Here is a 26,076-nt window from a genome sequence, read left to right on the forward strand (position 1 = left end):
TACTGGACTTGAAGCTCCATTTCTCAAGTAGAGAAAGTATTATTCAAAAAGCCTGTTGACTATGTCAGCATTCCATTAAAATCAGAACAAAATGTTTTAATTCCATTTGCATAACAAAATACAACATTTAGAATAGTTTATGATAAATACGAATTTGACTGTAAAAGCAAAATACTTAAAGCATCCTAATTAATATGGAAACTACTTCTTATTCCATGCCAAATTTAAATTAGTCTTGTCTGCAGCTATTTGACTGAGGTAAAATAGAATGTGAAACATTCAAAATTGCTTTTAATAGTTATTAAATATTTCTAAAACATGAAAACATTTAGAAATTTGGCAGTTTCTTCCAAACCCCAAACCAGAGGTGTTTCCCATTAAGGTATCTGCCGGTACAAATTTAATGTCATAATCTGGCCAACATTAAATTCTAAAATCAATGTAGGGTACCTGAAATAACAAAAACAGAAAAACTAAAGCATTTGTTTTTTACTCCTTTTAAGAAGTCTTCGTTTTCTCTGATCGTAGACAATTGTAAATCTTTAGAAATTATCATTTAGAATGTGAAAATTCTCCATACTTACGTATATGTGACTTGTCAAGATGTTCAAGACGTGTTTATTATGTGAAACAAGCAAGTTGGAGGACAGTCCATTAGTATAATCCTTGTTTGATTAGTGGAGACTTTTTTAATTGGAGAAATACACACCAAATTCTTCACCAAACTCTTAAAAATAGATTCCTGTGTTTAAGGAATTCAGGAATATGACATGAGGTTCTCAACCATTCCTGGATCACACTTTAAGAGATGAGTTTGGGGGCGCCTGGGTGGCTCAGTCGGTTAAGCGTCCGACTTCGGCTCAGGTCATGATCTCACGGTTCGTGACTTCGAGCCCCGTGTCGGGTTCTGTGCTGACAGCTCCGAGCCTGGAGCCTGTTTCGGATTCTGTGTCTCCCTCTCTCTCTGCCCCTCTCCTACTTGTGCTCTGTCTCTCTCTCTCTCAAAAATATTAAAAGAAAAAAAAAGAGGTGAATTTGGAAGGTTTAGTTAAGAGTGGTGACTATCGACGTTTTGAATAAACACACACATTTGACGTAGACCGTTTGCCTGCTATACTCGGAGCTGCCCTGTGAAGGATCTTAGGTGGTGCAGGGACAAAGGAAGAAATACAGGCTGTAAAGGGACCCTGTCTTCAAACAGAGCAATTCCTTTTTGTTCATTTCAGAGCTTCTTTGAAGAACATTTCTGAAATGAAAAAGGCTTGAAAACTACATCTGAGATAACTGCCCGTATTGAGTAGAAGTTCTAGGACAATTTGAGGGTATTCGATAACTTTAAAATCTTAAAATCTTAAACATCACTACCTAATGTTTATTTGATGTTTTTAGTTTTTGAGGAGACTTTGAACAATTATTTTTATTTTAGCCAATTAAACCTGAATGGAACAGATGGAAAGTACAATGGGACTTGAAATATTCCTACAGTGAATGAAGTATCTCAAGTAATTTGTAAATAGGTTGTCAATGGAAGTTTATCTGCTCTGTGGACAGTAGAGTTCAGAAAAGTATTTGAAATAGAAGCAATCAGTTTTAGAGTGCTTTATATTATCTCTGTGTGATGTGTTATAAAATAATTTTGAAGTAACCGATTTGTTTTGCTTATGTGCTCTTTCTAGTTGTCCTACCATGCCTGTTTCTATAGTAAAATGAGAACACACTTTATACTGTGCTTTTGTTAAATAATATTTTTGTGATTTTTAGAAACATAAATGTAAAATTTCTTTTATAGATTACAATGCCCCCCGCCCCCCAAAATGCCAGGGACCAGGAAGGAGACTTTAACTGGGTAAAGACTTTACATGGGTAAAGACGGGGTCTAAAAATATACCCAGTTCTCTCTCTTCTATTGGATCTTCCTAAAAGCCGTGTGTGTGTATAAATAATTCTTCCTCTAAAATCCACTTGCTTAATCCTTAAGCAAAAGCTGCCGGTTTCCCTAACCTTCTTGTACGTCAACCACGGCCTACACGTACAGTGAAAGAAATTTGGAGTTTCGGAGCTTAAGATGGAAGCAAAGAAAGGATGTCCCTGGCTGAGGGCGAGCTTGTTAAGATCACCCAGATCCGCGCTGGGCCGTGTCAGCCACAGAGCTTTGGAGGTGGCTCCGGGTACTCTCTTCGGGAGGTTCCTAGGACTCAGGTGACCCCGGGGCCCCCCCCTCTAGCTCCAGACCTGGGGACCCGTTCAATTGTTGTTCCCATCATTTGTTTTCTGTGCGATTTTCCCTTGTGGCTCTTGATGTGTGTCTTTATGATAAATCTTGTTATTGCATAAGGCAACTGAATGGGTCTTTCTTATATAAAGGCTGAACGGAATAATACTCATTATAGAATTTAGAAAATACAGGAAATATTAAAAAAAATCTTCTCTAATTCCACTTTCCATCGCTGTTAACTCTGGTTATTTCCTTTTTTTTTTTTTGAGTGTTTTTTTCTTAAAATTGTGATTTTACAAACTTAATTAACGTTTGTATGCCTTTTCAATATTCTGAGCTCTGTGATCTTATCGTAGTTCACAAGAAAATTAAAGCAAAGCCGAATGAAATGAGAATAGTTGGAAGAAACTATGTAGGGAATATGTATTTTTGAAACCTGGAGTTTAGGGGCACCTGGGAGGCATCCGACTTCAGCTCTGGTCACGATCTTGCCGTTTGTGAATTCAAGCCCTGCATCGGGCTGTCTGCTGTCAGGACGGAGCCCGCTTAAGATCCTCTGTCCCCCTTCTCTGCCTCTGCCCCCACTCGCAAAAATAGATAAACATTAAAAAAAAAAACCGCTAAATTTTAGAGACATTTAGTTTCGTTACCGAAAGAACAGCAAAGACGCTTCTAAACTAACGAGAAAGTAAATATCGTTTATAGTTTTTACAATTTCCTCCGTGCTGCTAATATATTCCGTGTCTTGTAAAAGTTTGAATTAGAAGTTTTGTTAGGGGAGACTCAGTTTCCCATTGCAAGGTGAAGGCCTTTTGTCACCCTGATGAATTCACCTTAGCCTTGTTTAAGCAGAAACTCAATCTTGATTGGATTAGAAGCTGCAGAGTTAAACCAAAAGTTCACTGTGGTGTTAATGACATCGCTGGCCAGTGGGCTGGTTCCTTCCATCCAGTCTCTCCATAAACGGGAAGCAAGTTTAGCAGAAGCTTGCTTGTTGAAAGTAGAAGAACAATGGAATAAATGAAGGGATGCGAATGTTGAAAGCCATTGGTGCTTTGATGACTAGATGTCTTCATCCTTTTGTGTTGTTCGTGCACAGTCAGTGCCAGAATTCCTGCAAACCTTCCGTATCCGCGTACCTCTGCTCTCATTCAGGCACGTTCATAGCTACTTCAGCTGTGTCCCTGCTCGCTGTTCCTATCTCTTGGTTAAATGATAACGAAGGAAATATATCGTTGAGTCCGTTCACAGTCTGTCCACCTCCATCGGGACCGTGGAGAATTAAGAGCTCTATCTTGAGAGGTCCTCCTTAAGGTGGGGAAGGAAGGACACTGTGAAAGCTGAAAAGATTTCCTTTTCAAACAGGAAGGAGGGTTTCCCTGAAGCAGCGGTCTGCCTCCTTTCACAACCATTAGCAGCAGATGTTCCCGGTGACAATTAAAATGACTCTGCTTTTCTTACGTTACCGACCACTGCTTTGTCCTCAGGGACCAGGGAGGCCTGTGGACATTCTGGTCAAAAGGAGGGAGCGCTAAGATGGACTTATCCATATTCGCCATGGGAGTGAGTGGTCACATATACGCCAGATTTTTACCATTCCTGGACTTGATGATTCTTCGAAGTCTTGATTCTTTTATAAATCTGAGATCTGTTTTAAAATGTAACTTCCTTTAACATAACAAGGAAAGACATTGAGTTTTAGATTTTCCATACATACTGCAGCTTGTGGGAGAGAAAATTACTATTGCTGTTTTGGAGTTACAGGATGTGCGAACAATCTATCATAATGTTAACCTTAAAAATAAAACTGCCGGTTGTTTTACCAGCAAAAATGAGTTTGAGAATAACAGAGAATTGCAATTCAGCGCAAGCAAACTACTGCAAAACCATAGGCAAGTCCTGAGAACAAAGGAGAGGACTGCTCTTTTATAGAGGAAAGGGGTGGGGGCAGCTGGAAGGGCTGTTAATAAAAAGTCTGGGGCGCCTGGGTGGCTCAGTCGGTTGAGCGTCTGACTTCGGCTCAGGTCATGATCTCGCGGTCCGTGAGTTCAAGCCCCGTGTTGGGCTCTGTGCTGACAGCTCAGAGCCTGGAGCCTGTTTCAGATTCTGTGTCTCCCTCTCTCTCTGACCCTCCCCCATTCATGCTCTGTCTCTCTCTGTCTCGGAAATAAATGTTAAAAAAAAAATTAAAAAAAAATAAAAAGTCCATCGGAGGTTGAAGTGGAGTTTGAAATATAGTGGCTTGTCATTGGCTAGGTTGTGACAGTCTCTCATTGGCTGGGCTGTTGCTGGGGCCAGAGGAAAGCCTTTCTTCCTCCTGTTGGGGTAAGTAAAGTAGTAGCTAATAGTACCAAGTGCACGACGTGTCTTTTCCTGTTGGGTCTGCAACTGAGGACCCCTCGAGCCCGACAGCTCCCCTTCTGGCTGGCTTCCTGACTGCATTTTAGTGAGGTTTCCCTTTACTAATTGTCACTAAATAAATCTATCAAATATTCTATCAAATAGAGATTTTAATCTAAAAGATGTATTGCAAACCTTGCTGCTTTCTTTGGTTGGGCTTTCCAGATCTTATTTTCTGGCTTGGTGTAAATGAATAGAGGAAAAAGCCATTCTGGGCCAAAATTTAGCATATATACTTGGGAATGCTTACCATATAATGAAAGAATTTAATCTATAAAAAGGTCACACTCTCTAAGGCAATTGTAGGGACGCCTTGGCTTAAAATAGCTCAGTATACACACTTCCCAAAGAAACCATGAGGCACCTTTTAGCTGGTTATTATTAGCTTTACTAATTCATTTACCACAGGTTTCCTTCAAAAGTGAAACTCCCTAGTACAGTCAGTTTCAGAAAACTTTTCAGTAGAGTATTTGTTATAAAAGCAAACCAGCCACATTCAAATTTTTAAAAATTTAAATCAGAAGCGTTAAAGGATTGTTGGGCCCCTGCACAGAAGTCAGTTGTGCATCTGATTTCATCTCGGTCATGAACTCATGGTTCGTTAGTTGGAGTCTCACATCCGGTGAGCTCGAGCACCGCTTTGGGTGAACATGAGCCCTGCTTCGGGTAAAACGTGAGTCCTGCCTTGGGTGAGACCTGCTTCTCTCTCTCTCCCCACCTTTCCCCCCCACTCTCTCTGCCCCACACTCACTTGTGCTTACTCTCTCTCTCTCTCTAAAGAAAAAAAAGTGTTAAAGGATTGTCATGTAGGTTTCTGTGTTCTTAAAGATTCTTCTCTTTGAAGGGCACAACTTTTTCTGAGTATATGTGTTAAAAACATTTCTATGTGTTATTTTCTATCAGACTTTCTGAATACCAGCTAGCCTGAGATGCGATACAAAGTCAAATATTTGTAAATGTTACTTGTGTGATCACTTTCTATCTGAAGTAGTCAGGTTTAGAATGAATTCTTTAATTTCGATATTTGTTAATTTCAGTTTCTTTAGTCCCTGTGCAGATACTTAATTGCCTATTCCATGCAGTCAAGTGGCTAGGTTGGTAAGGATGCAGCTTACTCCTTGCTCTTGAGGAACTTGTAGACAGACGAATGGGGGAGACCTTATTACAGCGCTAACACATTTAAATAGAAAGCTACAGCTCTATGTAATAAGCTCTGTGAAGGAGAGGTATTCCAGAATATATGACAAGGAAGGCTTGACTTGGCCTGGGAAGTCAGAGGAAGTTTCTCTGAAAAAGCTGAGCTGCTGCGATAAAAAAAAAAAAAACCCAGGTTAAGTAGCATAGAGAAAAGGAAGGGTGTTCTCAGGTACCCAGTGAGGGCACTCGGTGCTTCTAAAGAACTTTCCTATGAAAAGAGATTGGAGGGCAGGAGAGAGAATATCCAGCTATAGAGGCCAGTAGGGGCCAGACCACGAAGAATCTTTGAGATCATGTTAAGGATTTTGATCTTGAGGGCAATAGGAAGTTTTTGAAAAAGTGTAAGTATGCTAAGTTTCTATTGTAAAAATAGATCTATTTGAATAACTTAGTAGCTCTGCTCTCTAATCACATTTTAGCACCTTGGTGGTAGCAGTAGTTAGTAGTAGCAGTAATAATACTTAACTGTCGTTTATTTTGCACTTATTCTGTGTCAGTCCTTTGGAGCATACCCAAGGTATAAATATATTAACTCTCATTCTTATAACTAGTGAGGCGGTTGATATTTTACAGATAAGCAAACTGACGTGCAGAAGGTGTAAGTAATTTGACCAAGCTCATTAGCAAATGAGTGATTGAGCTGGAAACTCAGCCCAGGGTTTTCTGATGCTAAATCCCTGTGGGATAATAGGACTTCACCCAAAGATTGTCCAGTGTGCACTTTCTGACCAAACTGTACCTTCAGACAGGCTACTAAGGATGTTTTTAATAATGATAAATTAATGCTTTTTTGAGTTTGATTTTTCAAACTTCATTGAATAAAAAAAGAGCTTCTCTTTGTTGCCAGCAGAGGGAGCCAGAAAGATTGATATTGTAATAAGTTTTGGAATTCTCCGAGTTAGGAGTATTCATGAGCAATTCTATTGAACTCATATTAAGAATAATTGTTTAGATTAAATATGTATATGGTGTGGTCTCATTTTGATTTAAAGGTAAATGTGTATCTAGGTATTGAAAAGAAGTCCGGAAAGACATAAAATATAACATTATTGTTACCTCTCAGCAGTGGTTTTGCTAGGTATTTTTCTTTTCCACCTTTTTTTGGGAACATATTAGTCTTATAGAAGTTTTCTGCCATGAACATGTATTATGTAGTAAAACGTAACTCTTATTTGTCGTTTATGTGAGCAGCGGAAGGGCTATCAATGGTTTATAAAGTGTTTAAAATGCTTTTTGAGACTAAAATGCATCACCCATCATTTTAATGCATTATTAGTTTACTTGGGGTATCTTTTTTATATTGACAAGGTAAATTTAGGCCATCGCCTATCTGAGTTTTCAAAATTCTGAATTACTACAGCCTAAATTTAAGAAAGTGTATCAAGTAGAAATAAAAAATGTTTTAGATTCTTGGTTGTCCCATTAATAAGAATATTGTAGAATATAAAAGAAAAAATTCATTATGAATAATGTATTTAATAGGATTCAGACTCAGAACTGAGTTCATGGTATTCATGGTATCAGCTCTCTCCTCCATCTATCTTATAGAATTGGTAAATAGTATAAAATCAAGTTATCACTTCAGTGAAATGATTTTTAATAACCTGTACCTTTAACTGAAGTTTAGAATTAGATAGTCGAGGAATTTGACTTTAATTTTTAATATTTTAAAAGGTTTATTTATTGTGTGTGTGTGTGGGGGGGGGGGGCGTCGTTAGTACATGCACACGTGTGAGCAGGGGAGGGTGGGGAGAGAGAGAGAATCCCAAGCAGGCTCTATGCTACCATCACGGAACCCAGTGCGGGGCCTGATCCCGTGAACCATGAGATGATGATCTGAGCCAAAACCAAGAGTCAGACACTTAACCGACAAGAGTCAGACACTTAACCGACACTTAACCGACTGGGTCCCCTGGAATTTGACTTTTAACTCTGCCACTTAGTAGTTATCACATGTTGGCAAGTTACTGAACCTCTCTAAGTTTCTTTTGCTTTATATGGGGAACGAAGATGGTAATAAGTCTTCTTTGGTCATAGTTGAGGACTATCAGAAGCATTTACAAAGTGTTTATTATTCCAGTAAATGTTAATTTATCAGGTTTGCAACCTTAGTTTTGTTTTTGCCACAAGCTCGCTTCCAACAACTGAACTGATTTGTCCTTTATAGAATCCGTATTTGCCCATACCAATACCCACTGTAGGCACACAGATCCATCATGAACTACACTTACCTACAATCATAGGCATCTCACACTATATTTAGCTACCAAAATATAGCTATGCATCACACAATTCTTTCCCCTTTAACCCTTTGTTTCGTTCATGTTCTGTATTAAGCAACTTTGCGGCAGAAACAACCCACAAGTCTTGGTGGTTTCTAACAACATTACATTACATGTAGCCTTTGAGCTGCCTGTGGAGAGTGGTTCTGCTCCACATGCTTTTATTCTAAGACCCAGACTGAAGGAGCAGCCTCTCTCTGGACCTGCCATTTGCTGCATGGTAGCCAGAACTCAGAGGGCTGGCTGAAACTTGTGATACCCCTTAAAGCTTCTGCTCAGGTGTGCCGTGTGTCATGACCGCCACAGCGTGCCGCATGGCTGCGCTCCGAGTAGTGAGGCACAGGGACAGATACTCTTCACGCTGTAGGTATAGGCGAGTTATAAACCGGGCAGGGATGTATAAGCCTCTTCCAAGGATGGGGATGATAAATGGTGAACAGTGATGTAATCTACCACAATTTGTCCTCTTCATCACAAATGCCAACTGTGTTCCCTTCTGCTTACAAAATACATTTATCCCTTCATCAAGGAAAATACCTCAAGAACTTCTTTCAATTGCATTAGGTTTATAGTCTAGAACCTCTTAGAATTTGTACGTCTTTTATGTGTGTAGATTTTCTTGATCCGGAGACCAGTTCTCTTCAACCCTCCACCCCCTCCCCACCCCCACCCCCCACCATACAGTGATGGAACAGGGATAGGATATCCACAGTGAACATTCCTGTTAAGACGTAGGAATAATGGAGGCACCCAGCAGTCTCTGGTCCCTGGCAGTTAATTGTATTGTATCGTATCAATTGGATTTTTGGGTGAATGTAACGAGGGCTCCTTTTCTTGGCACTGGAGGATGTTCCTTGATTTGGCCCTGGTTATGTTCCTGTGGGTAGCTCCCTAGTCCATTGTTTTCCATGGCTCTTGGTTGTGCCCTTTGTGAGGTGTTTCTTTTAATATATCATCTGTGTCCATATTTGAACAGAGTATTGGAGGGGATGCCCTTGTTGGCGAGGGAATGAGGTAAGGGTTAAACAGCTTTACTGGTCTGCTTCTTGCCTGTAGAAACCTGGGGCCCATTAAATATGATCTAGGAGTCACAGACCCTAAACTCAGGCTGGGGGCTGTTTTGGAAGTTGTTTTTTGTCTTTTTATCTATTTGAGTCAGATCCAGGTGCCGACAATCATATCCTCGATCCTTTGGCAGACGCATTTTTCTCTAAACTTCAGTTCAGTTACCTTGAGCTTATTGGGCTTCAATGGGACCACATCCTTAGGCTCTTCCTGTGGGGAGTCCCCCTCCAAGCCATTTTGTTTCATTGAAAGGATTTGCTGGGTGAAAGGAAAACACTTGTTTCCTTTACTCACTGTCCGCTGAATGCTTCTTTTGTACTCCCAAGTGCGTGCCTGTGTGTGTGTGTGTGTGTGTGTGTGTGTGTGTGTGTTTCCATACCCGGCTGTTCCCTGATTCTCTGTGAGAACCAACTGGGTGTCCTACGGTTTAACTTAATCCTGACACTGACTACCTAGACTTAGCTCAGACCCCACAGGTTAAGGGCTCAGTCCCACTAGACTGTCCCCCTCTCACTTTGGACATCGGTAGCAAGTCCAGTCCTTTCAACCAAGTTATCTCATTTTTCACATGTCAACAATTTTATTTACTGCTACATTATGTGGTTGGCTGTCTTTCCAACCTCCAGTAACCATTTCCTGGCTCTCCATCACCCAGCTTTAAAGCCTACATCACATACTTTTATTATTGTTTGTGACAGTGGTTGTTAAGATGTAGCACCTGCCTCTGGTACCAGTTTCTGCAGTGTTCAGCTTTATGGTAGTAATTACCTTCAAATTGCAGTGGCTTCTCAAAATAACAAACTTATATTTCCTACCGTATGTTATAGACTATGGGTCAGCTCTGTCGAAACAGCCTGTGGCTCCCCTCCAGACCCAAGGCTAAAGGAAAAGCCCTTATATGAGATGTGATAGTCTCTTGACTGAAGCCAAGACTGGCGCAAACTTGGACGGCTGCTTCAAGGTTTTGCTTAGATGCGATGTATATCCCGTCTGTTCACGTTCTGTTGGCCAAATCATATCTCATGGGTGATCCCCAAATCAGTGACCTAGGGATGGCTATTCTTTCCCTATGAGATGATACACAGGTCACACATCTACATACAGAGAGATACCTAAACATACGTGTGTGTGTATAATAATCTTGCAAGGAAGCAGGGGAATGGATAGTCTCAAATAATACAGTCTACCATAACTTTCTCATGTAGTTTTGGATGATGCATGAAAAATCAGAATTGTGTGTCTGTGTGTGTGTGTGTGTGTGTGTGTGTGTGTGTGTGTGTGTATTTTAAACTTAATGGCATATTACCTTACTGTACTATACTGTATGGACTCTCCAGAGAACTAGAGCTAATAGGAAATATATAGATATCTATAACTTTGAGAGAGATAAATTAATTTACTTTAAGGAATTGGCTTATATAATTGTGGGGGCTAGAAAATCTGAAATGTATAAGGCAGGCTCACAGGCTAGGAGCTCAGGCAGGATTTCTGTGTTATAGTCATGAGACAGAATTGCTTCTTGTCAGGGAATCTTCAGTTTTTGCTGTTAGGGTCTTAAAATGATTAGATGAGGCCTATCCACAATATTAAGGGTAATCTCTTTACCTCAAGTCAACATATTTTAGATGTCAGTCACATCTACAGAGTCCTTCCTGGTAACATCTGGATTCATGTTTGTCAAAACAACTGGGCACCATAGCTGAGCCAAGGTGATAAAGAATTGCCCTTCATATACACATAGTGCTATTTGGCAGATAGGAGAATATGAACACAGAGAGTATTCTCTCATAGGTCTCATGGTAGAGCACCAACAAATTAGCTTGATCATAGCTAATAAACGCCGTATATTTTGGCCGAAGATAACTGAGCACCTAAAACGGGGTTTGGCAAACTGTGGCCTACTGCCTGTTTTTATAAATAAAGTTTTATTGGAACATGGCCAGGGTTATTCTTTATATATTGTCCATGGCTATTTTCATTCCATAAGGGCAAAGTTGAATAGTTGCAACAGAGAATGCATGGCCTGCAAATCCTAAAGTGTTTACCATCTGGTTTACACAGAAAATGTTTGCCAACCAACCCTTAAAGAATACATGGAAAAGAAGCTTGTGATTTTTGCTTTGTCATGGTTTACTCCTACTGCAGCGTCTTCATCTGAGGATGAATGTATGCTCATTAAACACTACAGTAGCAATATTATTAAAATATTATTTAAATTTTATTAGATTTATAAAAATTAACGCCTTACTAATTTTTATTGCATAGCCATTCAGATTTTCTTTTAGATCGCTTAATAGAGTTCAGGTTTTGCTGATAAAATGCATATGACTGCTGGTTGTTTAAAATGAATACTTGTGCACCTTTGGGAATAGAAAGTACTTCTTCCACAAAATTTTATCATTTTCATACTATTATAACTACAGATTTCAGTGTACCTATTTTCTTTTAAGATGGCAAAAAGGTAATATTAGTGTGCCTAACTCATCCCCTTTTTTATTTTCAACTAATCATAAAGCTATTGGCACTCTTTACCTTCTATTCGGTGCCTGAGCCGGTATGGTAGGGACTGCCCTCCGTCTCCTAATCTGAGCCGAGCTTGGCCAACCTGGTACATTATTAGGAGATGACCAGATTTATAATGTGGTTGTCACTGCCCATGCCTTTGTAAATAATTCTCTTTATGGTGATACCCATTATGATTGGAGGATACGGAAACTGATTGGTACCATTAATAATTGGGACACCCGACATGGCATTCCCTCGGATAAATAATATAAATTTCTGACTTCTGCCTCCATCCTTCCTACTTTTACTCACTTCCTCTATGGTAGAAGCTGGGGCGGGGACTGGATGGACCGTATACCCCCCTCTAGCTGGTAATTTAGCCCATGCGGGAGCATCCGTAGATCTAACTATCTTTTCCCTACATCTTGTAGGTGTCTCTTCAATCTTGGGCGCCGTTAATTTCATCACCAGTATTATTAATATAAAACCTCCTGCCCTATCTCAATATCAAACACCCCTATTTGTCTGATCAGTTCTAATTACTGCTGTCCTAAGCTCCTATCACTACCAGTTCTAGCAGCAGGGATTACTATGCTACTGACAGATCAAAATCTAAATACTACATTTTTCGATCCTGCCGGAGGAGGAGATCCTCTTTTATATCAACACTTATTCTGATTCTTTGGCCACCCGGAAGTTTATATTCTAATTTTACCGGGATTCGGAATAATCTCACATGTCGTCACTTACTATTCGGGTAAAAAGGAGCCCTTTGGCTATATAGGAATAGTCTGGGCAATAATATCCATTGGCTTTCTGGGCTTTATTGTATGAGCCCACCATATGTTTACTGTGGGAAGGGACGTCGACACACGAGCATATTTTACATCAGCCACTATAATTCTCGCCATTCCTACTGGGGTAAAAGTATTTAGTTGACTTGCTACCCTTCATGGAGGAAATATTAAGTGATCCCCTGCCATACTGTGAGCCTTGGGCTTTATTTTCTTATTTACCGTAGGGGGTCTAACGGGCATTGTACTAGCAAACTCTTCATTAGACATTGTCCTTCACGATACGTACTATGTGGTAGCCCACTTCCACTATGTCTTGTCAATAGGGGCAGTATTCGCTATTATAGGAGGCTTCGTCCATTGATTCCCCCTATTCTCAGGGCATACTCTCGATAATACTTGGGCAAAAATTCACTTCACAATTATGTTCGTGGGCGTCAACATAACATTTGTCCCTCAGCACTTCCTAGGTTTATCTGGAATGAATGCCTCGACGTTATTCTGATTACCCAGATGCACATACAACTTGAAACACAATTTCCTCAATAGGCTGTTTCATCTCATTAACAGCAGTTATGTTAATGGGCTTCACAGTCTGAGAAGCCTTTGCATCCAAACGAGAAGTAGCTATAGTCGAGTGAACTACAACTAATCTCGAGTGACTACATGAATGCCCTCCTCCATACCATACATTTGAGGAGCCAACTTACGTATCCCTAAAATAAGAAAGGAAGGAATCGAACCCTCTTAAAAACTCGTTTCAAGCCAATACCATAACCACTATGTCTTTCTCGATAAAGAAGTATTAGTAAAAAATTGCATAACTTTGTCAAAGTTAAATTATAGGTTTAAACGCTTTATACTTGTATGGCATATCCTTTCCAGCTAGGTTTTCAAGATGCTACGTCTCCTATTATAGAGGAGCTCCTACACTTCCGTGACCACACACTAATAATTGTATTTCTGATCAGTTCCCTAGTTCTTTACATTATTTCACTAATATTAACAACTAAACTTACACATACAAGCACAATAGATGCCCAAGAGGTAGAGGCCATTTGAACCATTCTGCCAGCTATTATTTTAATTCTCACTTGATTGCTCTTGTAGAATATCCATAAAATTGAATTCGACTATAAGATGTATTTTTTTTACAAACCAAAGAGTAGATGGCAGCTTTAGTTAGTGAAGAGAGTCTAGGCCCTGGGTCCAGACAGTCCTGGATTTAAATTTAGTGGCTTAAAACAACAGCTATTTTATTTGCTGCTGACTTCATGGGTCAACAATTTGAGCTGGGCTCTGTTGCATGGTTGTTCCGCTGGTCTTAGTCATGTGGCTGCTGTCATCTAGAAGCTCCTCTAGGGGTTGGTTGGTTGGAGATGGCCACACTGATAATGTCTGGCATATTATGCTAGCCAGCACGGCTACCTGGCATGATTGGGCAATCGGGATCTTTCTGTCCCGAGATCTCTGGGGCGCCAGGAGGCCAGCTTGTTCATTCTGTCCGCAGTATGGCAGGACCAGATCTCTTGAGACCTAGATTCAGAAGTCTCACAAGCCACATTCTGTTCGTCAAAATAAGTTACAAGTCCAGCTCAGATTCAAGGGATGAAGAAATAAATGCCATCTCTTGATGGGAAGCATGGCAAAGTCACATGGCAAACGGATGGGCTTATAGGAATGAAAGAAATTAATAGTGACTGCACAATCCACCACGACTATAAATTGCTTAGTTTCTGTATGCCCCATTTGGAAAGTAGAAATAGCAATATTGACCTGAAGAGTTCCTTAAAGTTTAACAATTACCTATATAGAGAGCACTTGGAAGATTTTCTGAAACAGTTTTGAAATTGAATCTTTAGGGGCGCCTGGGTGGCTCAGTCGGTTAAGCGGCCGACTTCCGCTCAGGTCATGATCTCGCGGTCTGTGAGTTCGAGCCCCGCGTCGGGCTCTGGGCTGATGGCTCAGAGCCTGGAGCCTGTTTCCGATTCTGTGTCTCCCTCTCTCTCTGACCCTCTCCCGTTCATGCTCTGTCTCTCTCTGTCTTAAAAATAAATAAACGTTAAAAATTTTTTTAAAAATTAAAAAAAAATAAAAAAAAAGAAATTGAATCTTTATGTTAAATATTGTGCTTTTTATTATAGACCTAAATATCATGAGAGTATTTATTCTGTCTCATTATTACTTTGGCTATTTTTTTTTTTTTAATATGGGAGACATATATTAAGACTCGAAGGATATCCTATGTAAAATACCAGCATGGGAAGAGTTATACTTTTGTGCAGAACTATGGGATTCATTCAATAAATAAAAACAAAAGCAATTACCTTCTAACGTGTTTACAAAAACATACGTATTCCTGTAACCCTCTGTGTGTTTATATTTCCCATTTAAAATTTAAACAATACTGGCCAGTAGTATAAGGTTTGTATCAGTTTAATTCTAGAAAAGTCTTTTGCAAACATATTTTTGTTTGGCTAATGTTTCCTTGCAAAGCCAAGAAAAAATAGAAAACCAAAGGAACAAAAATATCTTATTTTTCATTGTGGTCAAACCCCATCAGAGGCTTTTCTGTAAGTATATCTGTTTTGCTCTTTACTTTGTTAGGAATAAACATAGAATGCTTCCTAAATCTGTCCCATTTTGAGATATAAATATATATCAGACTGGCAAAAATGTTTGTTAAAACTTATCAGAAGTACTTCTGTGGTCATTGGTGTGTGTAGGGTGGGGTAGGAGGCATATAGACCTTCCTCAGTTTTTAACCTTCATATTTAAACAATTTCACTCGTGGCTTGTAGGCATTCAAAGAACTCATTTGAATACATTTTTCTATAAAATTTTCTAGGGACAAAGTTTATTCTTCCCGCATAACCAGTTGCTTACTATCTTAAATCTTCCTTCGATAGCCTGGGAGCTCTATTCTTGTATGATAAACATTGTAATATCATAATGTAATGTTTATAGTTACATTTAACTATAAATGTGTTAAAGATCCATTTATGTAGTTACTTTGGAATTTAAAGCTTCTTCTAGTGAGGAAAGGTGAAATAAGTGATACTACAAAACAAATAATGCCTATTAAAATTGGAGAGGTGATTTCCTATCTGCATTTTTCATAAACTCTTTTGGGTGCCTAGCCAGTTTTAATAAAGGAGCATTTGTTACAGGAACTAGTTACAGGAATTTGTTAAGGAACACCTGTGATGGGGAGGGGTATTTATACAACTGACTACAATAGACTCAAAGCAGGTAGTTAGGAAATCTTATCTGCAAAGCAGTGCTTTCGGAGTCTTTCTGTCTCCACTTCTTTCATTCTTTTTCTTTTTCTTTTTTTTTTTTTTTTCAGATTTCATAGCCACTGTCAGTCCTGAAGATGCTAGATTTATTATTGAAATAGTAATAATAATAATTATTCTTGGTATCTTTTTTGCCCATGTTATTTTTATGGAGTGAAATTCCATTAAAGAAGGATTTAGCTTGTTATTGTCTTGGTCAGGAAAATTATCGATGGCATATAACTTTCCCTTTCCTCTATTTGTTTCATTGAGCCGTAACTACATACTTTCAGATCGTACAGTGGAAGGGTCGAGAGGTAAAGGGAAGTGGACGGGGCATAATTAAATAAGGGTAAGGCAAAATGAAAAAGGGAAGAGAGTCGGGGGTCAGGGAGAAAGAAACAGGATGTACAGCTCTTGTTTTTCTGGTTTATTTTAGCATTCTTCTTTGCCTTTTCGATTATGTAAGCTCTAATTTGCTGTTATGTAAGAGGGGGGAATAAATAACCTTTTGACTACATGGAACGGGGGAAATATTTCTAATTATCATCAATCCAATGAACTGTAGAACAGTTCTTAATTGTGCAGCCTAATCTGCAAGGAATGTTTATGCTCCATGAGCCTTGCTTTCTGCCACTCGCTCAGTTTTCAGTTGTGTCGGAGCTTGTCTTGGATTTAGTTATTGGGGAATGTGGGCAACTGTAGAGTCTTATCAGTACCTGTGCTTCGTTTCAGTCAGACATTCAGGGCGTTTTGCCCAAATGTACATGTTGTTTAGTTTTTATTTAGGATTTTAACCCCCTTGGAGAAGGCTTTATTTAGTTGCCTCTGTGTTCTTTTTATTTGAAGGGTCTTATCTTATGAATATGATTATGAAATCCTATTTTGGGGGGTGCTGTCTTTCTTCTTTGGTGGATTTTTTTTTTTAGTGTAGTTCGTTGTAAAGGTTGTTCAGGTTTCTAGGTCTGATGTGGGTGAGGTAGATTATAATATCTATTATATTAATATAATTGGCGAATCTTACATTTCAAGGCAAGTTGAGATTCAGCTGGTTATTTTAAAGATAAATTCTTGAAGTGAAAAAAATAGTACGTTAGGATGATTTATTTAATTTATGTTTTTAGACTTGATCCTAAGGTGGCCAAAAGAACCCTATGAAAAAGAGTTGCTGTAGTCTTTGAAGAAATCACTTTCGAAAGATGTTTATGACACAGCTGGGGAATCCCACGTTTGACAACTGGTGGTACCTGCCTTCCCCTGTACTCTCATCTCATTCTGTGATCCTTCTTACTCATCGTATGTCAACTAGACTTCTTTCAAACATGCTAAGCTCCTTTCAGTAGTTGTCCCCTCCATCTGAAACAGAAATTCTCACAGGCTGGCTGTTCCTTTTCATCCAGATCCCATCATCAGTATCACCTTCCCAGAACTTTGAGGTGACCCAGTCTGTCTCCTTGAATCTATCCCCAGCATTCCGTCAACATCTCCTTTCCCATTCTTACCTGACACTTTCTTGTTTTCCTTCATTGTTTATCTTATCCCATTAGAACATTAAATTCCATTAGAAGCACTCTGATAGTTTATGGCCTTGATGGTGGTGATGGTTGAATGGGTGTATACTTTCCTCAAACTCATTGAGTTTATGCATTAAATATATACAGCTTTTTATATGTCGGTCATACTTCAATAAAGTGGTTTGTTTAAAAAAGAGAGACTTCAAGTAGTTTATTCACTGCTGTGTCCCCGGTGCCATGCATGACCTGTGGTTGGTGCTTTGTAAAAGTTAGGTATCCAAATGTGGAAGCTTTGATCCTTTTTTACTATAAAGGATATCTAAGCTTATATTTAAATTTTAAAAGCACACTTACATATTTTTACATCAAAGATTTATTTTCAGATGATTAGAGAATTGGAAATAGCTTAATTAGTGGAAAGCTCCAGACAAGAAGTCATAATAATAGGATTCTCTGATCATTCTGCAACTAATTATAGTGGACAAAATTCCGTAATCTCCTAGTGACTCAATATCTGCATATATAACATGAGAAACAGTGTTAATGTTTCATGTGATGAAGCTGAGTAGGTTGTAGGGGTAACACCGTTCAGGGATTTGTCGATTCCATTAAGGAATTTTCTCTTTATCCTATGAGAATAGAAAGGTACCGAAGGATTTTAAGTGGGCGGGACAGGGTATGTGGAAGGGAGCGATAGTGGTGGTGGTATGACGAGGTTTACATTTTGGGAAAACCACTCCGGCTACAGTGTGGAGAACACAGGGAAGGGTTGGAATGAATATGGCCGGACTGTTCGTTGCTCAATGCGGTCATCCTGGTGAGGGATGCTGCTAACTTAAAGTAGGGTAATGTTGATGGACACGGAGATGAGCAGTGGGATTTGAGCAATAATGGGGGGAGAGAAATCCACCAGGACTTGGTGATGGAGGACCAAAGAGAGGAAGGTGTCAAGACTGATTTCTAGGTTTCTCTTTTGTACAGCTAGATAGATCAACTAGACACATCATTTGCTGTGTACGTATAACTTGGAATGGGGTCAGGTTTCAGGAGGAAGAACATGTTTTTAGTTTGGGACATGGAGGTGCTTTTAAGAAACTGAAGAAGAGCTGTTAGGAAGATATTTAAATACGTGGGCCTGGAGCTGAGGGAAACTTGGGTCACAGGTGTGTATGTAAGTCATGGTGGATGGATTCCAATTGACAGTCATGACTATGAAGTACCATACTTTGTAAACTATGAGGCTCCAAGTTGTGTTGGTATTTTCCTAATTTGTGGTGCTGTTTTGTTTAATTTTTATTTTTTTTAATAAACATGTTTTATTATTTTTGAGAGGGAGAGAGAATGAGCATGAGCAGGGGAGAGGCAGAGAGAGAGAGACATACAGAGAGAGAGAGAGAGAGAGAAAGAGAGAGAGAGAGAGAGAGAGAGAGAGAGAATCCCAGCAGGTCTTGTGCTGTTGGTGCGGAGCCTGACAGGGGGCCCGAACCCACAAACTGCGAGATCATGACCTGAGCGGAAGCCAAAAGTTGGCCGCTTAGCTGACTGAGCCACCCAGGTGCCCCTGTGGTGCTGTTTTCATCCTAGTGACTTTCTACTCATCCTTCAGTAGATGGTTTCGTTATTATTTTCTATAAAACTTTTCTGATTTTTCTCTTTTGAACTACCGCTGTACCTCACACACAACTATTACGGTATTAGCACAGTGTATTATGATTACATGCATGTTTACATACAAATCTGTCTTTTTATAGTGTGAGATCAAGAAGAAAGCGACTACTGGATTTTATTCTCTGAATTGCCTGAGACCAGGCCTCCTGTCTGTTTTTCTCCCCATGGTCTACCTGACACCCAGCGTGTAGCATGATACATAAATGATCGTACATATTTGAGAGTTGAGTGAAGTATTTGTATCCGTTTATACATAGACGCTCAGTAAATTTTTATTGAACAACTACATTATCCAGTCGTCTGGCAGTTTTTCAGTACTTGTTTTATAAACCTTGCATAAAAAAACAAAATTCTCCGGCTGCTTCTCTTTATCCATGTTAAGCATTTTTTTTTTTTATTTTGGGGTTCATGGACTCCATATTTGTAGGGAGATCGGTGAAGTCTCTGAAAACAAATGTAAATTTTTCTGAATATGTGCTGGTGTATAATTTTTAAAGCAGGATCCATTGCTTTCACCAGATTCTTAAAGGGGTCCATGGCACCAAAATTATTAAGATCTGTTAGATATTTTTATTAAATAGTTAAATATTTTAACTCCTTTGTTTTAAGCAGTTTCCCATGAACGTTTTGCTGTCATCCTGTATATTTCTCTTTAGAATAATAAACAAAAAATTGCCTGTAGGTTAAAACTTGTCATCAGTCATTTTAGCTGTATTCTGTTGAGTCTACCTCTTAAATGTAAGTATTTTATGTGGATTTGCATATATTTTGAAGTCTCCTTATTTATTTGCATCTATACATTTCTTCTCAGGAGACCTTCTATCCTAAATATTGAGTAAATGCAGCAACCGTTGGACTCATGTAGGTTTAAAAACAATCTTGATTTGGGGTGTCTGGGTGGCTCAGTTGGTTAAGTGTCTGACTTGGGCTCAAGTCACGATCACACGATTGGTAGGTTCGAGCCCCGTGTTGGGCTCTGTGCTGACAGTTCAGAGTCTGGAGCCTGCTTCAGATTCTGCGCCTCCCTCTCTCTCTGCCCCTCCTCTGCTCGCACTCTGTCTCTCTCTGTCTCTCAAAAAAAAATAAATGTTAAAAATTAAAAAAAAAAAGAAAACAGTCTTGATTAGATCTTTTAGCAGAAAAGAGATTAGAGGTTTGTATACAACATTTTTGATAATGGTCTTTCTTCATGGTAGAATTATACCTTTTATTTTAACATACAAACTGAAATGTATTATAACTTTGCTACACTACATATGCATTACTTTCATAAAATTTTTAAACATTTCATAATTTCCAAAAGTTATGAATTTGCAATTGATGTTAATATGAGGGAGTCACTGTCCAAAAAACTTTCAGGTGACTTCCTTTATGCTGATTTAGAGTTTAACATTATCATCCTGTTAGGTCTAGAAAGCGAAATAACTACTTGTATTAGAATGATCTATTTGTTCTCTAGAAACAGTTGTATTTTAACATTTACCATACAAAGTTGGGCTTGCTGCATTCTGAGTTTGATGGATATCTTTATTTCAAATGAATGCAGTCCCTGACTTTAGAAGGGTGTTTGTTATGATATACAATAAACATTAGTGCTCCTTAAGAAACTTAACGGTTTCTTTTGAGAAAGCTTTTGTTTGATCATTGGGACACCTGGGTGGCTCAGTCTGTTAAGCGTCTGACTTTGGCCCAGGTCATGATCTCATGGTTTGTGAGTTTGAGCCCTCCGTTGGGTTCTGTGTTGCAGCTCAGAGCCTGGAGCCTCCTTCGGATACTGTGTCCCCCTCTGTCTCTGCCCCTCCCCCACTCATGCTGTCTCTGTCTCTCATAAATAAATAAAATTTAGAAAATTAAAAAATGTTTTGGAATGCTTTTGTTTGATATCACGGGGCTTATCTTGATAGCATAGGACTATGGACTCACCAAAATATGTTGAAATGTTAACAGCTTGATTTTAATCCGGGGAGGATTGAATAGAAAGGATATGCTTCGTTTCCTGCCATATTAGTGAGCCCGTGAAGGGCCTTGGTGATAAGCATGTAAAATAGTTTACAAATTTATACGCCAACCAGACTTCTTGGACCAAGTATCAAAAGTGTGTGAAATACACAGAAGCTGAGAGGATAGTTTAGTATGGTGAATCCTCATGAACCTATAACTTGGCTTGAACAATTATTAGCCTATAGTTAATTTTGTCTCATCTGTATCCTCACCGTCTTGTTTTTGTTTTTTTTTTAATTATTAATCACAATGAAACTGTGAGAGATTGCATTTCTTTCATTTATTTTATTTTTAATTGTGGTAAAAAACACATACAATTTACTGTCTTAACCACTTTTAAGCGTATAGTTCACTCGTTAAGTATAGTCACGTTGTTGTGCAGCTGGTCACCAGCATGTTTTCATCTTGCAAATCTGAAAAGCTATACCCATTAAACAATAACTCCCCACTTCCCTCTTCCTCCAGCCCTGGTAACCACCATTTTACTTTCTGTTTCTGTGATCCGACTGTTCCAGATACCTCGTGTACGTGGAAGCGTACAGCGTTTGTCTTTTGGGGACCGGTCTACGTCACGGAGCAGAATGTCCTCCAGATTCATCCATGTTGTAGCATGTGACAGAATTTCCTTCTGTTTTATGGTTGAATAATATTCTATTGCATGTATACACCACGTTTTGTTCATCCATCCATCCATGGACATTTGTGTTACTTCCACATCTTGGCTATTGTGAATACTTGCTGTGAACAGGGTGTACAGATACCTCTTTGAGACGCTGCTTTCAATTCTTTCTCATAGATGCCCTGAATAGGGACTGTTGAATCATATAGTGGCTCTGTTTTTAATTTAAAAAAAAAAATTTTTTTTCAACGTTTTTATTTGTTTTTGGGACAGAGAGAGACAGAGCATGAACGGGGGAGGGGCAGAGAGAGAGGGAGACACAGAATCGGAAACAGGCTCCAGGCTCCGAGCCATCAGCCCAGAGCCTGACGCGGGGCTCGAACTCACGGACCGCGAGATCGTGACCTGGCTGAAGTTGGACGCTTAACCGACTGCGCCACCCAGGCGCCCCTCTGTTTTTAATTTTTTGAGGAAATGCTATCCTGTTTTCCATGGCGGCTATACCATTTTTCATTCCCACCAACAGCACATAAAGGTTCCATTTTCTCCACATCCTTGCTAACACTTACTATTTCCTGTTTTTTTTTTTTTGATACTAGTCATTCTAATGAATATGAAGTGATACCTTGTGATGATTTTGATTTGCATTTCTCTAATGATGAATCATGTTGAGCATCATTTTAATGTGCTTGTTGGTCATGTGTGTATTATCCTTGGAGAAAGGTCTGTTCAAGTCATTTGCCCATTTTCAGTTGGGTTATTTGTTTGTTACTGAGTTGTAGGAGTTCTTCATATATTGTGCATATTAGCCCTGTATCTAATATGTAAATATAAAAATCTAATATGTAATTGGCAAAAATCTTCTCCCATTCCATAGGTTGCCCTTGCACTCTATTGATTGCGTCCTTTGATGTACAGACGTTTTTAAGTTTAATGTAATCGCATTTGTCTGTTTTTGCTTTTGTTGCCTGTGCTGTTGGTTTCATATCTAAGAAATCATTGTCAAATCCAGTGTCCTGAATCTCCCTCCCTGTAGTTTCTTTTTTTCTTTTTTTTTAAAGTTTATCTGTTTTGAGAGAGAGAGAGAGAGAGTGCACATGTGCATGTGTGTGTGTGGTGGGGGTGTTGGGACAGAGAGAGAGGGAGAAAGAATCCCAAGGAGGCTCTGTGCTGTCAGCGTGGAGCCTGACATGGGGCTTGGTCTCACAACCTTGAGATCACGATCTGAGCTGAAATCAAGAGTCAGACACTCAACCGACTGAGCCACTCAGGTGCCCTCTTATAATTTCTTTTAAGAGCTTTGTAGTCAGGGGTCACCTGGGTGGCTCAGTCAGTTGAGCATCCAACTTCGACTCAGGTTATGATCTTGCTGTTCATGGGTTTGAGCCCCATGTCAGGCTCTGTGCTGACAGCTTAGAGCCTGAAGCCAGCTTCAGATTCTGTGTCTCCCTCTCTCTCTCTGCCCCTCCCCTGCTTGTGCTGTGTCTCTCTCTCAAAAATAAATAAATAAATAAACAAATAAGTAAATAATAAATTTTGTTTAAAAAAAAAAAGAGCTTTTTTTTTAAAAAAAAATGTTATTTTTGAGACAGAGCACGAGTGGGGGAGGGGCAGAAAGAGAGGGAGACACAGAATCCAAAGCAGGCTCCAGGCTCAGAGCCTGACGCGGGGCTGGAACTCACAAGCGGTAAGGTCATGACTTGAGCTGAAGATGGATGCTTAACCGCTTAACTGACTGAGCCACCCAGGTGCCCCTAAAAAAAAGAGCTCTGTGGTCGGATCTTAAATGTAAGGTCTTAGTCATTTAAAATTCATTTTTGTATATGGTGTGATACAAGGATCCAACTTCAGTCTTTTGCATGTGTATATCCAGTTTCCCTAGCACCATTTGTTGAAGAGACTCTCCTTCCCCCTTTGAGTAGCCTTAGAACCCTTGTTGAAAATCATTTGACCACATATGTGAGGGTTCATTTCAGTAGTTTGCTGTCTTATTTCATTGGTCTGTGTGTCTGTCTTTATGCCAGTACCACGCTGTTTTGATTACTGTAGTTTTATAAAATGTTTTCAAATCATTAAGTGTGAGACCTCCAACTCTGGTTTTCTTTTTCAAGATTATTTGGCTGTTTGATCTTTTTTGAGGTTGTTTGGCTGTTGGGGTGCCTTTGAGATCCAATACAAATTTTAGGATGGAGTTTTCTATTTCTGCCAAGAAAAAAAAAATGCCATTGGAATTTTGATAGGGATTGTTGGAATCTGTAGATCACTCTGGGAAGTATTGCTATCTTAACAGTGTTAAGTCTTCCAAGCCACAAACACTGCCTTTTCCATTTATATGTGTTTCTCCTCTAGTTTCTTTCAGCAATGTTTTATAGTTTTCAGGGTACAGGTTTTACACCTCCTTGATTAGGTTTATTCTTAATTATTGTATTCTTTTGGATGCTATTGTAAGTGGAAATATTTTCTTTCTTTTTTAATTTTTTTAATGTTTATTTTTGAGAGAGAATGCACACGCGTGCAAAGTGGGAGAGGGGCAGAGAGAGAGGAGGACAGAAAATCCAAAGCAGGCTCTGGGCTGTCAGCACAGAGCCCGATATGGGGCTCAAACTCACTGACCGAGAGATCATGACCTGAGCTGAAGTCAGACACTTAACCGACTGAGCCGGCCAGGCGCCCCAGCTGTGTGCTTTTCATATATGACCCTTCTTAGGTAGTTTCCTTCTGTTTCCAGTTTGTTGAAGTTTTTATCGTGAAAGATGTTTGAATCTTGCCTGATGTTTTTTCTGTATCTGTTGAGATGCTCATGTGATTTTCATCCTTAATTCTGTTGATGTGGTATATTACACTGATCAGTTTTCATATGTTGAACCATCCTTGCATTTCAGCAATAGACACCATATGGTCATGATCCTTATAATGTGCTGTTGAATTCAGCCTGCCCCTGGATTATTTTGATTCTTTTTAAAGCAAAAACAGACGTAGGCAGTAAGCTAACAAATAAACATATGATATAGTGGCAGATACTGATGGGTATTTATTACGAAGAAAAGTAAAACAGGGCAGGTCAAGAATGGTAGGAGTAAGGGCGCATGGCTGGCTCTGTCGGTAGAGCATGCGGCTCTTGATCTCAAGGTCGTGAGTTCAAGCGCCATGTTGGGTGTAGAACTTACTTTAAAAAAAAAACAGTGGCGGGAGTAGAGTGAAGCTGGGGTTGTTTAGATTGGAGATTTGAAAAGCCCTCTGAGGAAGTGCCATTGGAGAAAGTGAGGGAAGAACCTGCAGGCACGGGGGACAAGCAATGGTGGGACTTAGAGTTTCTGAGAAATAGCTGGGAAAGAGGGTGTGAGAGTGGGAACAGGAGATTGTGACAGAGGGTGGAGAGGCTCAGGATGTCCACAGTGGAGGAGAGCACATAAATCCCATCTCCTGAGCCTTAGTGTGAACAGCTCCTTATATGGCTTTTATTACTCATTACAGATTTCCTCCTTTTTATTTCCTTTCCCTTGGCTGTCTATTTCTAGAAAGAATGTGCTTGCTTTGTTAACCAAAGAACAGGGCCTGAATTTTATCCCAGATTTCCTCTGAAGAAGGGTGAAATAGAGTGGGTGGAGTCTCAGGGTCGAGCCAAGAATCCATTGTGATGTCTGATGCGATTTGGGGAAAAAAATAATTGTTTCAAAAATAATATATTATGGAGTATGACCTTATGTATTTTATAATTAGAATATGCACCTAATGTTTTAAATTTAGTAGGAAATGGATTGCTTAAGTTCCGAACAATTTTTTTTTAATGTTTTTCAATTTATTTTTGAGAGAGAGAGAGCACAAGCAGGGGAAGGGCAGAGAGAGAGAGAGAGAGAGAGAGAGAGAGAGGTAGACATAGAATCTGAAGCAGGCTCCAGGCTCTGAGCTGTCAGCACAGCCTGACGTGGGGCTCGAACCCACGAACTGCGAGATCATGACCTGCGCCAAAGTCGGATGCTCAACCGACTGAGCCACCCAGGCACCCCAAAGTTCGTAACAGCTTTTAACTGGCAGCATGATCTATAGTGTAGCACTTACCTCCTTCTTCTAAACACTTGTGTTGGAATGTTTTACATTCCCATGAAACAGTTTTCCCAGATTGGTCTTTTTGAAGGGAGCGTAAACTGTCACGCTCTTGTGGTTATACACGGTGAACAACACCCTGGAACTTGTGGATGTTTGTTATTTTCCTTGATAAAGTAAGGAACATTGGTACAAGTATGTCAAACGTCATAAAGAATGTAGAGGAGTCGTCTGCTTTGTCTCCAAATAGAGTGTTATTTACCGTCTAGCCCAGTGTTCAATATCTATTTGCCTCGCTAGGTTGTTAATGTATTTTTTTAAAAATTCCTGAATCCAGACAATTTGACTTTCCACTGGTAAAATATTTACTTGTTGTATCAGGCAGGGTGCTAAACTTAGACATGAAGAGTACGGAGTTAAATTTAAAATTTGCCGGAAGTATTCATCATGATGCAGTCTATTTAATGTCTTGGCAACGCCTCTTGCTCTTCTCG

The 26,076-nt window shown here is 39.5% G+C and overlaps 1 protein-coding gene and 1 pseudogene across 1 annotated transcript in view; both read left to right on the forward strand.

The window, feature by feature from the left end:
• UACA (uveal autoantigen with coiled-coil domains and ankyrin repeats) overlaps nucleotides 1-26,076 on the forward strand; it is a 95,823-nt gene that overhangs the window by 22,665 nt on the left and 47,082 nt on the right. The gene's annotated exons all lie outside the window — the stretch shown is intronic.
• Nucleotides 12,049-13,254, forward strand: LOC122467598 (annotated as a pseudogene).

This window comes from Prionailurus bengalensis, chromosome B3 (genome assembly GCF_016509475.1).
Source record: "Prionailurus bengalensis isolate Pbe53 chromosome B3, Fcat_Pben_1.1_paternal_pri, whole genome shotgun sequence".
Taxonomy (NCBI): Eukaryota; Metazoa; Chordata; class Mammalia; order Carnivora; family Felidae; genus Prionailurus; species Prionailurus bengalensis.